This window comes from Cupressus sempervirens, chromosome 3, assembly GCF_028749045.1.
Source record: "Cupressus sempervirens isolate cs-2001-9-10 chromosome 3, ASM2874904v1, whole genome shotgun sequence".
NCBI classification, from domain to species: domain Eukaryota; kingdom Viridiplantae; phylum Streptophyta; class Pinopsida; order Cupressales; family Cupressaceae; genus Cupressus; species Cupressus sempervirens.
This window is the reverse complement of record NC_143120.1, coordinates 199,723,615-199,731,852: the sequence shown is the minus strand read 5'-3', so window position 1 is coordinate 199,731,852 and position 8,238 is coordinate 199,723,615. Positions and strand designations below refer to the sequence as shown.

Sequence of the window (8,238 nt, the reverse complement as noted above, 5' to 3'; positions counted from 1 at the left end):
CATTGTTATGTAACATATTGAAGACAACTTGTTCAATGGTCCACATCATATCTCTCTCTCTCTCTCTCTCTCTCTCTCTCTCACACACACACACACACACACACACACACACATCTCCACTAGAATTTATCCGACAAAAGCTATAAAGCATCAACACTCCCTCTTGGTTAGGAAGGATAAACACATGGTTAGGTATAACCTCAATGTAATATAAGAATATCTATGATTAAAAGATATTCGACATTTTGATATCATAAGTATTGGCCTCCAAAATATCAACAATTGAAATTCACCAAATACTTAAAATATTCATAAGGTATGTACACACACATTCTCAATGATGCTTACCATATGAATAGCCATGGTCTATTTACGAAACTTAATCCACCATGCAAGTAATCTTCTATTGTGATATGCTTAGACATCATTAGAGGTCCATCACAATTAGAAGGTCATGGTCTGTTTGATGAACTTAATCCACCAAGCAAGTAATCTTCTATTGTGGTATGTTTAACCATCATAAGATGTCCATAACAATAGAAGGCCATGGTCTGTTTAAGGAACTTAATCCACCATGTAAGATATCATCTATCATGATCTACTTAAACATCATAAGATGTCCATCATAATAGATGGCCCTAGTCTATTTAAGGAACTTAATCCACCATGCAAGTTTACAATCTATTATGACTAGATTCAAACATCACAAAATGTCTATCATAATATAAGGTTAAGTTAATTGAAAGATCGCCACCTTTCAATAATTTCTTCAAATAAAATGTGAGTTATTTGGAAATCGTCACTTCCTCATGATGCGCACAAGGGTAGGCCCATTAAAATCAAGCACTCACACATGGATTTTCAGACTCCCTCTAAATATCAATATTGAGAGCTCCTCATCCAAAGTTGCCTTTAATCAAGTGTTAGACCCCCTCTTTGATATTAATCCACATTTTCCTACAAGTACATCCTTGGAAGGAAAAGCCGAGGCAAATAGCTCTTATAAAAATTTAAAAAATCACTTTTAATAATCAATTTCATACATACATACATATATACATACAATCATTTAATGTCACATTATATATCATTGGGCTTGTACCTATGTTCTTTATCTCATTAGAGTAAGGAAACTTGTTTCATAATTATTGATCCCCATATATATATGTTGGAAATTTGTCCAGCGATTCCCTCAATATTCGTGATAAGGTCTTAACCGCCTCATGTGTACTATAAGTTGAGTGGTTGTATCGAGCATTGACAGATCGGTCTTTTGGTGCAATGGCAACCCCACTCTAACAAGTGGTATCAGAGCTTGGTCACAAGTTCAAATCCTCATACCCTCAGGTAATGTTGAGGGGGAGATTGTTGGAAATTTATTTTGTGCTCCTCTCAAGATTCATGACAAGGGCTTAACCGCCTTCTATGTACTATAAGTTGAGTGGTTGTATCAAACATTGACAAATCGATCTTTTGGTGCAATGACACCCTACTCTAACAATATCACATATACTTCTTAGTTTTATTAATAAATTCAAAAAAAATCCTTACATACCTTTGCTAAGTATGCGGGACCCGATGCTTTAATGCCAATGAGGGCCCACTCTTCTTCTTCCTTAAATTGATGTCAATCTTCCCAAGCATCCTCAAACTTTGTTTGTGACTTCCTACGTGGTAGTCACCATGATGAATCAAATTGTCGTGACCCGCTTTGTATTTCCCAATTTGGTTTATGACCAGCTTTGTATTGTTTTCGTTGTTTCCATTTATTGTCTTCCAAAAGCAACTAAGTTTTTTTTTTTTTTTTTTTAATATTACTTTATTTGTTATATTTCAAAGTCTTTTCTTTAAATGTTGCTTGTCGAAGACTACTCTTAAAACTATTTTCTTCTCTCGGTCAATGTCATTAGTTTGCTTAAATGTTGATTGGACTTCTGTGGATATTCTCCAATGTGGTTATTGTAAGTATAAAGTACCACTACTTATTGAGATTCCCTTGTATATGAATGAACGTCCACATCAATGGTCAACATTCCCTTGTTTGTACGCACAGAGTAGCATATATGTGTTCTGCCTTCCACTTTGCCTTCATAGTGGTTGGTCTTCAGTTCACTACCAATAATTCAAGATGAAGGAAACAACAATGTTTTTCTTCTTACAATTGTAGATAAAGTCGATAAATCTTGTTAGTTATTAATAGTATTTATCGCCATGTGTTCTTTCTTTTCTATGATCGATGCTTGATATTCTCTTCCCTCCTGTTTTAATCCACTACCCTATCTCCATCAGCTATAATAATCATATGCTCTGCAAAAGAAGAGTGATCTACAAAATAATCACCCCTACTCAAAGTCACCAACAAACTATCATACACCCTACTGACAGTAACTTTCAATGCTGGATCAATGACCCCACACACTAATATGAGTCATTACAAGTGCTTGCACAATCAAGTTATAAATTCTCTCATTTTCATTTCCTATTCTACTTTTGCAACCCAGCTCTGAAACTATGTTGACTTTCTAGGATCGTTGCAAATGTAATGGCACTACGATTGTGGTATGTTTTTTTCAATTGCAACAATTAATTATATTTATATGGGGAATGAGTTATGAATAGACATGTCTCTTCAGGGACATGTTCGTTCATAATAATAATCATTATATACATCTTCACTAGAATTTCTCCAATAAAAGCTACAAAACATCAACAATGAACCAAGATCTAGAGGCCAATAAATAACACGAGAGAGAGAGAGAGAGAGAGAGAGAGAGAGAGAGAGAGAGAGAGAGAGAGAGAGAACGTTGAATGAATTGGATTACATAAAAAATACACAATGAGTAATTGAACTTAACAGATTATGTGTGTACGAAGAAGTGTCTTCTTGCATGGCAAGACAATAAGAGATCACGTTGAGAAGAAGATAAACTATCACCCGCACAAGATGGAATCACATATCCACCAAAGGTGGACAATCCCCATCATATAATTAAGTTTGTGTAGCATTTGGAGGACGATAATGAGATGAATGCACTAAAGATGGAGATAACAAATAAAATGAAATGTGATAACAACTACTCACTTGAAGTGGAATTTGTCCTACACCATGTGCAAATAAGGATGTAGACTCTTAAATGTCTCTTATGCAAACTATTGTGCAATGCATTATCCTAAGCAAACTTTAGTAAAGTGTAATTAAGAAAATTTAATTACACCAATAAGAAGGATTCACATGATGGAAAATAAGCACATAGTGAGCTTGTTGAATGTTGTAGATGTATGGACTTAATGATGGATGTAGATGATATGTATATATCGCGGAGTTTTTGATTGTCATATATTGCAAATGTGTTTCAACCTTTGATTTGCCTATGTATGCTCAATATAGTGTTGAGCATATAGGAATTGTTGACCAGTGTAGCCAATGGTAGTAATAGGATATTAATTTAATCAAGGTAGCCATTACTTTGATAATTGATACCTTATAGTACTATCAACCCAAACAATATCTCTGTGTTCATTAAATTTTGTGATGCATACCAAAGCACCACCTTAGACGTGATCGGCTGAAAGTAATTGAGCTAAGGTGGTCATAGATTGTATGTTGATTGTGATGATTGTATGACTTTTATCCAAGAGTATGTTGTATATAACTATAAAGGTATTTTCTTGCAAGTATATTTCAAGTGTGATCGATCACCCTGGTCAAATATAGAATGTCTTATGATGCTTTGACACTTGATACAAATATGTGGTAATGTAAAATGTCTTAATTTATAATTACTGCAATATGTAGTTGTGGATGAAGTGTGTTTTCCTACTACGTGAGTCATAGACTAAGTATCATGATTGATCTCTGATAAGATAAGATAATTTATTAATGTCCAACAAGGGACCACAAGCAGGTCTAAGGGATTGAGAATACAAACAGGAGCCAAAGGAGAATACAAACGGGTCTAAGGGATTGAATCACAATTGTATTTCTTTGTGAGTGCACATTTCTTATCAAAGATATGCTTGATTTGATCGTAACAATCTAGGATATTTGCAAAGTAGATTATTGTTGGAGTTCTACAATATGGATCACTAGACCTCAAATTATATGAGAATGACACCAATGTCTACAAGTTCTAGATCTTAAACGCTACAAATCATTGGAAGATAATTGAACTTTGAATCTACTGATGATATTATTTTTTAAGGTATAATTTATGATGATCTACAAACATGAATCTGATAGTTACTCCAATAAGGTCACAAAGTAACTTCAACTAATTGGAGAAATTGTAGCATCATTTGTATGCACTGCCTAAGTGTGTCTAATTGCATTCTTTTATAGTGCTAATTTTAGTATCCATTCATTCTTCTATGCATTATATGACATTTTCTATGCGTTTAAGTCCTTTCTCTCAATTCAATTAATTTTGGCCCTTAATTATAGGAGTGCCCCTTTAATTATTTCATTCAAACATCAACTCTTGTGTACATAAGATATATTTCAATTAGTGATCTGTTGTGTGAATATATTTATCACACTTCAACTTTGCACACATCTTTGATGTCCTCATGTTCATATGGACCCCCAATTTGATTTTGAGCCATGATTACCTCGTGAAGGGGGGCACTCAAGTGTATGGGGTGGTCCAATCCACCCCCTACATTGGGAGGCACCCCCTTACATGATAGATTGACCCCTCATGTAATTTAAGGAGAGGTATTTTGGTTTTAGGTGGGACTTCAAATCCTTTTCCACATCCTTCGAGTTTTGAGCCCCAAAACGGCCTAGAGAGGTACAAATGCAATGTTACCTATCCTATTTTGAGAATAAATCAATCAATATCTTATAGATATTCAAGCATTCAATCAAGAACTCAAGAACTCAGGCATTCAAGGATCAATCAAACATATTCAAGCATTCAAGCAATTCATCTCATCAAGGTGGCAAGCCTTGTGATCATTATGCAAGCATATGTTTTGTGATGTCATTTTACATCTATTACTATCATAGAGTTGTTTTGTTTTATTGTATGTTTAATTTCATAGCTACATTCATAATCACTCATCTCACTACCGACAACCCTTGTGCAAATAACCATGTCACCTTTTGTAATAATACAATCAACACTTAGACCAAACTAAAATTTACCTTTTAAGCATTAAATTGATCTCACCATTTACACTTGTGTTGGCCTATCATTTTGTTGTTATTTCCAAGGAAATGTGTCAAATGCATGACAACTTGGTGAGTTGACTTAGGACTACCACAAAATTAAGATGAAAGATGTTACTACTATCAACCTCACATTGGTGACTACTCCTAATTTTCCATTGTTTAAATCGTATATATGCATTGTTTAATTTTTAGGTATACGTTAGAAGCTATCTCACTATCTATATACATATCCACTATCATTGTTGTGAGTCAATCAATAAAACACAAGTATGAAGAAACAACACAAACAAAAAAATTTAAAAACTTGCATTTCCAAGGTAGTTTAAATTCATAGTTTTTTGGAGAAAAGTGCTTACAAAATGAAGAATTCAAAGGGAATGCAAGAGGGAAAATGTGCTTGGCAATAGTGTTGCCTCTCAAATCCACTGGGGGTTGCTGCCCTCAAACCCGTACTTTCAAATTTAAAAACTAAAAAAGAAATTGGTGGGGAAATCTTTGATGTACTATCCTAAACTCATCCCCACTCCAACTATTAGAAGATGACAACTCCACTATTTCCTCTTCCTCAAGGATGTCCTCTATGCTTGACCTCGTAGTGTCTTGCCTTCTTTCAAAATAGTGGTTGTCCTCCCCTTTGGTCATAAGTGTGTCTAGGTGGATCCAGTAGAACATGATTGATTTGTTTTGGCCCACTTAGCTGGAAGGTGTGAACCTTCCCCACTAGTTGGTTGGTACTGTTCTCAATGCCTCAAGAAAAAACACTAACGGTGACAAATGTAAACTCTTATATTTGAGAGTTAGAAACTTTGAATGAATTCGAATAACAGTTTCACCTAGTTATAAAACTCTCGCCATGACGTCATGCATGAGATTTATCATCCATACAACTATATTTGAAGCTCTGTTGGCTCCTAGGATTCAACTTTTTACTAGGTTAAGAATGGCCCCCTCTTCTAGTGTTGTAATACACAAAATATCACTCTTCAACTATTGTTGCTACTTTGTAAACTATCCCACCATTTCAAAGAGAGGTCACTTCAACATACCAGTTTGAGCAACTTGTCTTTCTTCTCATAGATCATCTTGGTTGAGGGCTTGGCCACTTAGGCACCCTAGATGGGATAGTAAAATACCTAGTGAACTTATTTAGCTAGAACAATATCACAATTATATCTCCATGTAATTGCAAAATGGACTTGTGTGAACACGAGTCGTATCCTACCACCATATCTGCAGTACCGACTCAAAATCATGTTTGCTTAACACATGCATTAAAATGTTGTCTACCTTTTCTTTTTTGAGTGAGGCGTTCACTGGGTAGTTATCTATAGAATTATCCCACCACGTGCGACAAGTACTAGTGACACTCTCAAATGTTAGGGTGTCTAATATTGCCACATGATACAAGCTTTCCAATCCCTAGGATGTCTACATTAGAAATAAGGCACGTTATAAGCTTGCCAATTTTATTGGGCTTCTATATCCAAAACAGATAAACAGACAAAATCCACTGCAGAATGAGTGCATAAGAGCACAAAAGGCATCATGTTTTTGAACCAACACCCAAAATCCTAACTTTCTGGTAAGAATAAGCGCTCAAAATATGTGGGACCTAAAAGCCAACTAGACTGTTAGAAATGCCTACACAATTAAAGACCTTTAAATTCTGTTCTCCTGTATCTTTATGCTCTACAATCTTATGTAACAAACAAAGAATGGACTTGGATTTGTGCAGATAGAAAGTGCATATCATCCACAGATGATTAATGAATTTCTTAACAGGATTATGAAGTTCATCCGGATCAGCAAGATAAGGTCTTCTAAACCTGTATGTGTCGCATTCAACTAGAGTAGGTACATCACCCCTTCTTGCTCTGGCTGTAGCCTCATCCACATGTACTCCTGGCATCTGAAATGCTGATTCTTTCTTCCAGATTTCTGGATCAAAAGTAGCTCTAAGATGAGACATTATAGGTATTTCTCCACCACAAAAGTAATAGGAAGTTTGCAAAGTGTAGCCATATTCAAGCATTTAAAGAACCAGCCACTGTTACAGGTACCATCTCTAAAAAATGCATCAGTGACACTTCAGATTTACCATCCTTCAAAACTTCTCTTTTATACTTTGACTTAAAAGTAGCTTCAGTGGCAACATGAATTTCTTCACCAGTAAATGCAAAAACACCCAATACACCATGTGTTCTAGAGAACATGTGCATGGAGCCTCCTTGCCCTGAACAGCAACCATTAGTCTTGCCAAGAAGCTCACTCATTACTGCACGTACAGATACACCCTTGCTGAGTATGTGCACATGATCTCTATAACTACTACAAACACTATCATGAGATTCAAGTGCCTTTATAAATTCAGTGGAGACCACCTCCTGCCCATTGAAAAGATGTATGAACCCAAACATCTTTCCTCTGTAATACATTTGAGCACACTTCTGCAAATGGCCTTCTCATAACCATATCCTTGTACCCCACCAAGCTCTCCTCCCTCACAATTAACAGGTGTGTCTTGGTTTATAACTTCTGAACAATCTCTGAGGCAGATGCCACCGCAGACAGGGGCCGGAGGTTTTTATTCTTTGCAGAACAAGAAGCCCGCTGCAAAATGCTTTTGGAAGCACTCTTAGAAAAATGTGTATTGGAAACATTAAAATCCTTGTGAAACAACCCTACTTAGGGGACTGTTCCAGTGGGCCACAGGGAGCCGAGTGAGGCCCGATTCTGCAAGCTGTGAAAGCAAAACATTGTAGACACTATAATCAAATGGGTATGTACTTATTCGTTTTGTTTGCTACGAGAAAATGAAAATGTACAAGAATTAATAGAGAAGAAGGTGAAGATCATAAAAGTGAAGGCCCTGGAAGAGGCCATCTGTGTGTTGGTTGCATTCAGTGTCAAAAAAAAAAATGGGACCCTTTTGACCTCCTACTCCTATTATAACTCCTTGTAACCTTCCTTGTTCCACCCTTCATTATTGACGGTCAGTAGTCAGTCATCCTCCATGCACGCATTATTTTCTCCCAACTGGCAAACAGGTATCCTCCTTTTCTTCC

The 8,238-nt window shown here is 36.0% G+C and overlaps 1 pseudogene; it reads right to left on the bottom strand.

Annotated features, from left to right (window-relative positions):
* Window positions 1-6,785: 6,785 nt before the first annotated feature.
* Window positions 6,786-7,660, bottom strand: LOC149565507 (pyruvate dehydrogenase E1 component subunit alpha-3, chloroplastic pseudogene; annotated as a pseudogene).
* Between the last annotated feature and the right edge of the window lie 578 nt (window positions 7,661-8,238).